Raw genomic sequence first — 4344 nt, forward strand, 5'->3', positions numbered from 1 at the left:
TGTTCACACACTTAGCTCACACACAGTAGGACATGTTCACACGCCTCTGATTCATCCCCGATGAATCAGACCTGACTCAACTCTAAGCAATAGCAGGCATGACAACAAGCATGAATGAGTAGGCACATCAGGGCTCAAACAACTCCTACTCATGCTAGTGGGTTTCATCTATTTACTGTGGCAATGACAGGTCATGCAAAGGATAAAGGGGTGCAGCTACCGCAGCAAGTAACAAAATGTCGTTGTTGTCCTAATGCAGTAAAAGAGAGCAGGAGCGAGAGAGTGGGATTTTATCGAAATGAACAAGGGGGTTTTGCTTGCCTGGCACTTCTGAAGATAACATTGAGTCTTCATCAGTGTCAACGATCACATCATCGGTATCACGTCTATCGAGAGGGGACAAATACCGGCAACACAGAAGGGAACACAATCAATGCAATGCACAATATGATGCATGATCATGACATGGCAAAATGAATGTGTTTTGAGCTAATGCAACTAAAACCAGATTAAATGAAGTTGGTTTGAATCCAAGATTCAAATTCAAACTCCATATGTGGATATTTAAATGCCCTTTATATGATTTGTGCTAAACAGCAGCTATAAGTTGTTCTAGCATGCATGAAAATGGTACAGATGGATTCCTTGAATTTTTCTGATAATTTTTCATATATAATTTATTTCATTTGGAGTTACGGTTAATTTTCTATGATTTTTAGAAGTTATAGGCATTTTCTGGAATTTCAGAATTAAATTAAATCCAGAAAACATTACTGCGTCAGCATGACGTTGGCATGACGTCAGCAAGTCAACAGGGGCCGGCTCGGGTCAAACCTGACCAGTGGGGCCCACTGGTCAGTGACTACGGCTAATCCTAATATAATTTAAACCTAACCTAGTTTAATTAGTCAGCCCGGGCCCGCATGTCAGTGAGTCAGTGGCTTAATTAAACCTAGTTATTGATTTAACCAAAGGTTAGCAGGGGACGGGCCCACACGTCAGTGACCCAGGGGGGTCAAATCCCTGGTCAACCCGGCTAATCCACCGGCGTCTAACCGCCGGCAACGACCAGACGCGGCGGTGGCTCGCCGGAATGGCTGCTCCGGCGCCCATTCGACGCGCGGAGGGGTTCTACAGGGAGCTCGAGCTCGTGCGCATCCAATGGAGCAAGCCAGAGGAGTTGGGGTTGGCTATGGCGTCGGCAGCGGCGAGGGAGGCGGCGGCCGGAGTTCGGGCGAGGTCGGGGTTGGCGTTAGGGGCACGGGAGGGGAAGCTAGTGTGTGTGTTAGGTTCCTGGTGAGGTGTGGAGCATGTTGCCGTGCTCGGTAGCTAGCTCCGGTGGCTCTGGCCTTGTCCGCGTCATCGCCGGCGGCGAGGAGCTCACGGCCCCGGTGGAAAGGGCGGCTAGCGTGCGGGAACGAGCGCGGGGAGGAGGGGAAATGGAAGAGGAGCTCACATAGACCCTGTAGAGGTGGACGGCGAGCTTGAGGGAGGCCGGACGGCGACGAATTTGACGACGGCGATCCTCGGTGGCCGAGGAGGGGAAAAAGCGTCGGGGCGGTGCTTCGGGGCTCTTCCGGTCACGTGGCTCGGTGAGGGGGTTGGCGACGAGGTGCAGGAGCTCGGGAGCACGTCGGGGAGGAGAGGGGGTGGCGGTGGCCGCGAGGGAGCTCGTCGGTGGCGGCGGCTCCGTTCGGTCCGGGCGAGAGAGAGGGAGCAGAGGAGAGAGGGGATGCAGCGGGGGAGGAAGAGGAGCGAGGGGACACGAGGCCTCGTCGTGGCGTCGCTAGGGAGGCCGGGGGGAAGCATGAGGTGGCCGGGAAGCAGGAGGTGGCCGGGGCGCGTGGCCGCGCGCGCCGGGCGCGTGCCCGTCCTCCTGGCAGGGAGGAAGACGACAGGGGAGGAAGTGGAGATGGGCTGGGCCGACTGGGCCGCGCTGGAGGAGCTGGGCCAGGTAAGTGGGCTGAGGTGAGCGCCAGGTAGTCCTCTGCTCTGTTTTATTTTAGTTTCCATTTTCTATTTTTTTCTGTATTTGTTTTGATTTAGTTTAGCAACTAAACCATTTTAATAAATTCTGTAGTTTATTATGTGGCTTACTAAAATATATACAAAGCCACTCACAACTTCCAGAATTATTTGGAGTCATATTTAATAAATATTAAATATAAATCCAAAGCAAATAGTTATTGGATTAATTCAAATGGCCAAAATAAATATCTCTGTGACTCCAAAAATATTGGTTTAAATTTTACCTCTCACCAATATTTCCATGGAATAACAGGAACATTTTCTTGGACTCATTTGATGAAATTTAAACGTTGGTTATTTTTAGAGGTCTTCTGAGGCTTTGAAAATTCCTCAATTCAATTTCATTTGAATTTAAACATGATGCTCACCTGAGGTCTAGCCTAGTGCATAACAGGACCAGGGATGTGACAACTCACCCCCACTAAACAAAAATCTCGTCCCGAGATTCAAGCTTAGGGTAAGGTGAAGGGGGAACGCAAACTAGCACAATCTTCACGATCCAGGTTGCACTTCATAGGAACGTTGTTTCGATCACCATCTTTGTCTCGACGTATTCCTCTGAGAACTCCAACTAACATGACAACGAGAGGGGAAGGGGACTCTAGAAGGACTGATCTTTTGAAGATCGAACAACTCAGGATTAACTCACGGAATGAGACATAGCAACATCACTCGAGCTGAGACACAAAACACACATCTAGAGGGATGGAGTGGAGCAAATGACGAAGGTTCACTAGGTAGGCAACAATTCCACACCTAAGAGGTGGTGAACGGTTGTCAAGTAGCAAGGAGTTGAGTTGCTATGATACCATAACGAGACAACTTAGGGATGGTGACTCGTAGATATATCCCCTTAAGTGGCAAAAAGAATTACCTTTGATTCAGAGATCATTGAAACTCTTTAAACCAGCCTAAGGCAATTCTCGAGCGATCGTTTGGAGGGGGTCGGTAGAATGGCATACTCGGACTTGGATGATGTGTATTACCTTGTTGAAGACAACGCAATGAATGAATTTGCTTATCACCGGAAATGGAAGAGACCCATGGTAGAATGGCACATTGGCGGTGCAAGCTGGGAACAAAATGCAAATGCTGGGAATGATTCTGGTAACTGGGGAAGAACCCAACAATAGAGAGTGAATTCACTGTTTGAAAAGATCATAGCATTGCCGAGGGAACTGAGAGCAAACCCAGCTAGAGCCGATGATAACACGTAGCGCTTGTACGTGCTCTCAAGAACTTGAGCATTTCCACAATCATCAAGGTTTTATCAGCATCCGTGTCAAGGATCCTGGCAACACAACTTGCTACCATGATGGCTAATGATGGATGGTGCAGATGCAAAGGAAGATAACACCTTCTCAGATTTCACCTTAGCGAGGCCAAGGAAACAAAATCTGGATGATCGACCGAGAGACATTTAGCACTCCGCTTCTAATGTTCTCCTTGATGTGCTAGCGTATCCCATTCATTGAAATGGTTTGATATCTAGAACATCAAGTAAAGGTCAGACTTCAGGAACACAAAAATCCATAAGGAACAACTAGGGAGTAGATCCTACGAAATCCTTATGGGGAGGTGGCCAACTTCTTCTATCAAGATACTACAATAATAGGTCTTCCGGCTGGGTGTGTTGGCCACGACATCCACTTTACTGGTTATCGAGGGACCAATATTATAGTTCTTGGGAAATGTTCCAACCATCATATCTGCCTGAGATTCAGAACTGGTTGGTGTCAGAATATTCCAGACTCATCGAGTCTAGGAAGAAAAATGAAAGTTTGCAACATAATCGACGAGATGACGTTGCGAGATTCTCGGGAAATGAACTACGATAGCAAGCTCCAAAACATGAGCTGGTTCTGCTACAAACATGTGAACACGTTGTCCCAGACAAGCATGCCCTCATGGTAGTCTTACAATAAAACACTACCGAGTTCAGGAGGGGGAACCATCAACGAGGGTATCGAAGTCTTGTGCATTACCATGGATTAACACTTAACTCCTGTTCTCGAACAAATCAGTCAGTGGCTTGGGGTGCTACGGAGCACATATAGAATGGAGGTTGCAAGTCTCCGAACCACAGAATACTTTCGCACGTATGCATGACTGATTTGGGATGATTCCAAAGGAAACAACATTGACTTTCTCGAATCCACGGCGGCAACTTGCATCAGATGCACATGAATTAAAGGAAGTCACTACCTTCATCCAAACATATGCTTCATGAGCTAGCATGAACAAATGCCTTCAAAAGTTTCCAACACTAACTTAATGTTCAACAAAATCATGGAGGAGATAAGGATGTTGTCAATG

This window comes from Triticum dicoccoides, chromosome 4B (assembly GCF_002162155.2).
Source record: "Triticum dicoccoides isolate Atlit2015 ecotype Zavitan chromosome 4B, WEW_v2.0, whole genome shotgun sequence".
Lineage (NCBI taxonomy): Eukaryota > Viridiplantae > Streptophyta > Magnoliopsida > Poales > Poaceae > Triticum > Triticum dicoccoides.